Genomic DNA, 8201 nt, shown 5'->3' on the forward strand with positions numbered 1-8201 from the left:
CCACGGACCTCATTTTTTGTAATTTAAAACACACGGCTGTTTTCTGGACCTCCTTAATCACTCTTTACAGTTTATATCCAATTTCCCTTTTATCATGTCAATACAAATATTACACTATTATCATTACCAATCATTTATTTAACAACATCCATCATCGTTTCATTTTTATTTTTTTATTTTTTGGTCTTAGTTTAACTAAATTTGACTTACTCCCTTCTCTCTTTTTTTTAATATTATAAGCTTTTACATAACAAGAGTTTCTAAACTTCCTTTCATGATCACCATTTAGAATTTATACCAAATTTCTATCAAACCAATACATATGTCTACATTGTTATCATCATGCATTATTTATCTAACTATATCCATTATCACTTCATTTTTAACATAATGCTCTAATTTTAACTAAATTTGACTAATATTTTGTTATTAGTTTTCATATCTCAACCTGGGTCTCTCCAGTAATAGTGGAGCACCAATTTCTGAAGTTATAGCAATAGCAGTTAGACTTATACCGCTTCATAGGGCTTTCAGCCCTCTCTAAGCGGTTTACAGAGTCAGCATATCGCCCCCAACAACAATCCGGTTCCTCATTTTAACCACCTCGGAAGGATGGAAGGCTGAGTCAACCCTGAGCCGGTGAGATTTGAACAGGTGAACTGCAGAACTGCAGTCAGCTGAAGTGGCCTGCAGTGCTGCATTTAACCACTGCGCCACCTCGGCTCTTTATATCCATTATATCCATTATCACTTCATTTTAACATAATGCTCTAATTTTAACTAAATTTGACTAATATTTTGTTATTAGTTTTCATATCTCAACCTGTGCTCTCCAGTAATAGTGGAGCACCAATTTCTGAAGTTATAGCAATAGCAATAGCAGTTAGGCTTATATACCGCTTCCTAGGGCTTTCAGCCCTCTCTAAGCGGTCTACAGAGTCAGCATATTGCCCCCAACAACAATCCGGGTCCTCATTTTACCCACCTCGGAAGGATGGAAGGCTGAGTCAACCCTGAGCCGGTGAGATTTGAACAGGTGAACTGCAGAACTGCAGTCAGCTGAAGTGGCCTGCAGTGCTGCATTTAACCACTACGCCACCTCGGCTCTTTATATCCATTATATCCATTATCACTTCATTTTTAACATGATGCTCTTAATTTTAACTAAATTTGACTAATATTTTGTTATTAGTTTTCATATCTCAACCTGTGTCTCTCCAGTAATAGTGGAGCACCAATTTCTGAAGTTATAGCAATAGCAATAGCAGTTAGACTTATATACCGCTTCATAGGGCTTTCAGCCCTCTCTAAACGGTTTACAGAGTCAGCATATTGCCTCCAACAATCTGGGTCCTCATTTTACCCACCTCGGAAGGATGGAAGGCTGAGTCAACCCTGAGCCGGTGAGATTTGAACAGCCGAACTGCAGAACTGCAGTCAGCTGAAGTAGCCTGCAGTGCTGCATTTAACCACTACGCCACCTCGGCTCTTTATATCCATTATATCCATTATCACTTCATTTTTAACATGATGCTCTTAATTTAACTAAATTTGACTAATATTTTGTTATTAGTTTTCATATCTCAACCTGTGTCTCTCCAGTAATAGTGGAGCACCAATTTTTGAAGTTGAACTGTGATGTTTGCTAGCTGTACAAGGGTGAACCAAAATACAGCTAAATTATCTGGCAACCTTTCCATGACCTGCCGATAATTTATAGACCACAATTTTGGGGGGGATTAAAGTGATTTTTATTCCCTTGGGTCTGCATGGATTTGATTAAGTTCTCCAGGTAGGCCGTGATGCAGGTGTTCGACCGTTTCATTAGGCTGGCTTGTATTTTAAGAAAAAAATTATACATGAAGAGGATATTTTTAAGCCGCCTATAATATGAGAAATTATCCTTCATTAGATGCTGGCTGGCTGGCTGGTTTTTTTTTCTTTTTCTTTTTTTTGTGATTCATATAATTACGGCAGGGGAAAACCTTGGCTGCTGCATTCTGCTGTGTTGGAATTATATGTAAACAAAGGCATAATAAGCAGAGAAATTGAGTGGGATGGTCAGATTTTATAGAAGGGGGGGGGAAGAGAGAGGAGGTGGCGACAGAAGGATTGCAAAACCTTTCTAAAAATGAGTGGCTTTGCACCATGCTTTTTAGTTGCCTTTCCCCAGCTGTGGACTAAATTGCCACTGCAGATACTAAAAATAAACTGGAGAGCCGCGTGTGTTTTATATTGCATGGGATTCAAAAATACCATTCCCTTTAAAAAAAAAAAAATGTTCAGGGTAGGTTTCTGTTAGGGATGGTTGCGTTACGATCAGGGGTGGGTTTCTCACCCGTTCCAACCGGTTCGGTTGGAATGGGGCCAGCGGCGTCCTCGTGCACGCGTGCAGTGCACGCATGCGTACTAGCGCATGTGCGATGCTCCAGCTGTTCCTGGAGGATCGCGCAGGCGCTGTATGCGTTCTGCGCATGCGTGGAAGTGCAGAACTTGTCAAAACCGGGTAAGAAATGTGGGCGGCGGGTGGATCCTTCGGCGTTCCCGGAAGTTACTTACTTCCGGGTTCGCCGACCAACCGGTTCGCGGGGACCGCCGCGAACCGCCTGAAACCCACCCCTGGTTACGATTCATCTAGCTGGAGGGGTGCGATCAGGTGGGCTACTGCTACTAAATCTGGACAGTGGGGAGATTGGGGAGGAACATGGGCCAACATGGGAAACACGGCAGTTATGCAGATTGGGCTTTAGTCTGGAAAGATTAGTGCCAGATCCAAGGAGAACAAGAGGATTTAGTTTCTCTAGTGTTGCTCACCTGTAGACAGGAATCTACAGTCTGAAAATACAAATCTCCTGCCGTCTCTTTTTAAAGGTAAAGGTTCTCCCTCGCACATATGTGCTAGTTGTTCCCGACTCTAGGGGGCGGTGCTCATCCCCGTTTCAAAGGCGAAGAGCCAGCGCTGTCCGAAGACGTCTCCATGGTCATGTGGCTGGCATGACTCAACGCCGAAGGTGCACGGAACGCTGTTCCCTTCCCACCAAAGGTGGTCCCTATTTTTCCACTTGCATTTTTTTAACGTGCTTTCAAACTGCTAGGTTGGCAGAAGCTGGGAAGATTCACCGGAGCTCACCCCGTTACGCGGCGCTAGGGATTCGAACCGCCGAACTGCTGACCTTTCTGATCGACAAGCTCAGCGTCTTAGCCATTGGTGCTACCGTGTCCCAATTATCTACTGCCACAATTAAAAATCTCAAACCATTAAAAAAAAGTGAAAAAAAATCGTAATTCATTTTTTAATGATCCCATAATCCCTTGTGGAGTGGAGCCCTTGCAACTGAATGGAGCTGAACGATTATTGGCTGGATGCCCTTCCTGTCGCCAATGCGGAGTTGATGTCATAAAATAGCAAAAAATTTAAAATGCCTCCACCCCCACCCACCCAATCGCATTAGGACAGTGTTTCTCAACCTTGGAGGTTTTAAGACGTGTTGGAAGAATTTCCTAGCCAGCTACTCTATGATGTGCGGACTTCAACTCCCAGAATTCCCAGAACCCATGAATTTCCAGAAATCACATCTGGACTTCAACTCCCACAATTCACGCTGGCTGGGAATCAGCTGCCAAGTTTAGGTACCCCGGCTTTAACTCAAAGTGCTTGCAAGATAGGCTGTTCGATTATTTTAGAAATCTCATTTTAAGTCATAGCGTCTTATTATTATTATTTATTTGTCTTGTATGCCTCCCACTCCTGGAGGACTCCGGGCGGCTCACAATAGACAAGGGAAAGGGGATAAATAGACAAAGACAGCACTTTAAAAAGATGCAACATTCACAATTTCCGTGGGGCTGGATGTTTCACAAGCCCCCCGGCCTGCTGGAGCAGCCAGGACTTGGTGGCTTTGCGGAAGGCCGGGAGGGTAGTAAGGGTCCGGATCTCCACGGGGAGGTCATTCCAGAGGGCTGGAGCTGCAACAGAGAAGGCTCTCCCTGGGAATCGCCAGCCGACATTGGCTGGCAGATGGAATCCGGAGGAGACCTAACCTGTGAGATCTTATCAGTCTGAGGGAGGTAATCGGCAGGAGGCGGTCGTTCAGGTACCCAGGTCCGATGCCATGTAGAGCTTTATAGGTTACCAGCACCTTGAAGCGGGTCCGGAGACTAATGGGTGCCAGTGCAGCTCACGGAGGATAGGTGTAACGTGGGTGTACCTAGGTGCACCCACAATCGCTCGCGCGGCTGCATTCTGGACTAACTGAAGTCTTCGAACACTCTTCAAGGGCAGCCCCATGTAGAGCGCGTCTTAGCCACAGAGCCAACGCGTCCCTTCTCTTTTACAGTCTGGTAAATTAAGGCAGCTCTTTTCTATGTTTCTTTCTCTTTTCTTATGCAGCGGCAGGCTGAATGTTACCTAGGGAGCCTTCGTCCTTTTGTCTTTCAAGGTTGGTCCCATGTACCATTACAGAACATCCTCCTGGATGTTGAATTGAAAGTCAATAGAGCTGTTTTTTCCTGGGTTCTTTTTTTAAAATGTCACAAGTCCTTGTAGATGTATGGGTAATAGAATGATGTTGAATCTGTCAGCTGGCCTCATCCTTTTGGCTGTCCTTGAGAATGCTAGACCCATCGGGCGGTGCGGAGATTTCATTAGCGGCCCTTCTCCATCAAAACTAGTAGGCGATTGGTAATTAATTCATTAGAAGCATTTGGTGATTAATCAATTAGGCAACTAGCATCTTTTTTTCATTATTGAAAGACAATTTAAGACGTCATATTCTGGGTCTCAACATGGGGGCAGGAAGGTCTCAGCATAGCATGGATTGTTGTGCTATCTCTTCATTCACAAACTTTGTAAGAATTCTAGTACCAATATATTTATGTCAGCGTTCCAAGTATCATGTAGAATTAAATCACAGTCAAGGCAAAACGATCCTTAAAGTTCCAATTTAATAAAGCAGACATCTTAGCACATCTGTGTTAATCCCAATTCTGGAAATTACATCAGAATTCCACCCAGTTAAAAGTTCTGATCTGTCCCCACACGACCATCATCACATGGTCCAAATCTTCTTCTTCTTCCACGCTGGCATCCACACCCAGCTGCTTCCGGTCAGGTGTAAAAGTGCGGAGACAAAGGATGACCTTGGCTTCTAGAAAAGAATGAAAACAATACATTCCACAATCCTACTCCTGTCTGTTCCCTCCCTCCCATCAACTATACTAATGACATAGCATAATGAAATAAGAGAAAGTGTGGTAGGCCAAAATTCTAAAGGAATATAATTGCAGGCCTGACATTTTACTTCTATCCCTGTTAAATATGAAAAAAAAAATCTTTAAACACACCCAAAGGTCCTTTCTTTTCAAGAGGCAATTGGACTGTCTGGTTTTGCTTTGAAGATGTTTCACTTCTCACCCAAGAAGCTCTTCAGCTTCTTGGAAAAGCACCTTTGGAACAACCATGACCTGGATGACTGAGAATATCCATAGACAAACACTAAAAGCCATTAAAACAATAACAAACATTAAAATGTCTAGCCATCTCCTCCTCTGCCATCCCCTTCTCCTTTTTTGCCTTCAGTCTTTCCCAACGTGAGAGTCTTCTCCAATGAGTCCACTCTTGCATGTATGTATTTAGTTTCAAGTAGTTTTACTTGTCACACCTTGCCTAAGAAGAACACTCTGGTTAAGGTAGGATGGGCCAAGAAAGAATGATGGTCCCAGAGTCTTCAAGGAAGCTTCCATGACTGAAGGTGTTCTGACCCAGCCTTAGCAGAAACAAGAGACGAACTCCTTGTCATGAAAAAAAACCCCTCTTTATTTCCCTCTTGTGAATGAATGGCATCCACACATTGAAATGTCCAGGCAGCAGTCCTTCAAAGAGTTAAACTGCAGTAACAGACCTTATCAAGTTCCTTGCGATAATTGTAAGGCTGTGAGGGAAAGCTGCAAATTAAGTTCTGGCAATCAGTCTTTGTGTCCACAAAACACAATGAGCGAAATCTTCAGAAATATGAACTGTTGTCTCCTACGACAGCCACTCCTCTTTCTTTCTATTTATTCCCCAGCCAGGGAGGGGCTGTTCAACATGGTTCCACAACAAATCCGCGAAGCCCTTATCTGCGGAGACATAAGCGCGAAGACTAATTTGCGCCATTCGAAGCGCTAAGGAAAACGCGACCCCTACCGCAATGACATAATCGCAGAGGGCAAATCTGCGCATTTCCAAGCACTCAGTACCCTAAACCTACCCTAAACCTAACCCCTAAACCTAACCCTAACCCTAAGCCTAACCCTAAACCTAACCCTAAACCTAACCCTAAACCTAACCCTAAACCATCCATCAGAGCCTTCTCCAGGCTCCAGAACTGGCCCAAGTTCCTCCCCAACCTCCTCCTCGTCTGAGTTTGCCGCCAGTTGTGCTGGCAGGTGGCGGGCACAACAGAAGGTAGACTAGTCCTAATGTCAGGGTTCTAAATAGTATTCAAAATGAAATCAGAGCACGAGGCAAGCATTTCTCAAAGTTCCAATTTATTAAGAGAGACGTGTTGGCACATCTGTGAAAACCCGAATCTGAAAGCTTCCTGGTTTTCCCACCCAGTTGAAAGTTTCAAGATCTTGCCCCCACACCCATAAGTCCATCATATGGTCCAATCTCCCACTGCCACACTGGCAGCTTCCACCCATTCAGTTCGGCAGGTGCAGAGTGCAAAGATGACCTTGGCTTTCTAGAAAGAATGTTGTTATGGCTACGTATCGTCTAACTCCATGGTCGAACAATACATCCGTTGTTATGTTATGTAGCAGGTGACCTCATCATTCACCCCCTCCATCCGGATGCTGTTTGGAGATCCCACTACCCACTAAAACGCATCGGTAAAGATATCGCCAGAGCTTTCCACACCTCTCAGCCCTTGATACATTGAGAGCATGCTGTGGGCCTTCTCTCAAAATAGCTGCCATTGAGGTGGGTGGCCAATCATAACATGGTTGGTCACAGTGGGGGCAAACTGTTTAGAAAACAAGCTGTGGAACAGTCCTTTTTTCTCTGTTCTTTCCTCACTTCCTCAGGAGGCCCCCCCCCCACCTCTCCAGCTGAAATTTCTCCCACCTCCCCTCAGGTTTATGTGGGATTCAGAACTTCTAAACTTTGAAGAGGTGGCTAACGTTGAGGAGGGTTGTTGATCTGGGCTTACATAAACCGTGTGTTGTCTCTGCATAAAAGGTCACAGAAGAAAGTCTTCTCACCTAGTGAATTCTGAGTCAAATGAGAGAATAAGAGCCATGGTGGCGCAGGTGGTTAGAGTGCAGTACTGCCGGCTGCCTGCCAGCTGCCTGCAATTTGGCAGTGCAAATCTCACCAGGCTCAAGGTTGACTCAGCCTTCCATCCTTTCCGAGGTGGGTAAAATGAGGAACTAGATATTGGCGGCAAGAGGCTGACTCTGTAAACCGCTTAGAGAGAGCTGGAAAGCCCTGTGAAGTGGTATATAAGTGTTGCCCTTCCTTCCTTCCTTCCTTCCTCCCTCCCTCCCTCCCTCCCTGCCTGCCTGCCTGCCTGCCTGCCTGCCTGTGCAGTGGTTAGAATGCAGCATTGCAGGCTAACTCTGCTGACTGTTATCAGTTCGATTCTCACTATCTCAAGGTTGACAGCCTCCATCTGAGGTTGGTAAAATGAGGGACCCAGATTGTTGGGGGCAAGAGGCTGACTCTGTAAACCGCTTAGAGAGGGTTGGAAAGCCCTATGAAGCGGTATAGTAGTGTTGCTCTTCCTTTTCTCCTTCCTTCCTTCCTTCCTTCCTTCCTTCCTTCCTTCCTTCCTTCCTTCCTCCTTTCCTTCCTTCTTTCCTTCCTTCCATGGTGCACAGTGGTTAGAATGGAGTAGTGCAGGCTATCTCTGCTGATTGCCAGCAGTTCGGATTCTCACTTGCTCAATGTGACCCATCCTTCCGAGGCCAGTAAAATGAGGAGCCAGATTGTTGGGGGCAAGAGGCTGACTCTGTAAACTGGCTTAGAGAGGGCTGTGAAGCCCTGTGGAAGCGGTATATGCTATTGCTGTTGCCCTTCCTTTTCTCCTTCCTTCCTTCCTTACATCCATCCATCCATCCATCCATCCATCCATCCATGATGTGCAGTGGTTAGAATGCAGTAGTGCAGGCTAACTCTGCTGACTGCCAGCAGTTCGATTCTCATTGGCTGACCAAGG

Source organism: Thamnophis elegans, chromosome 14, assembly GCF_009769535.1.
Source record: "Thamnophis elegans isolate rThaEle1 chromosome 14, rThaEle1.pri, whole genome shotgun sequence".
NCBI lineage: Eukaryota > Metazoa > Chordata > Lepidosauria > Squamata > Colubridae > Thamnophis > Thamnophis elegans.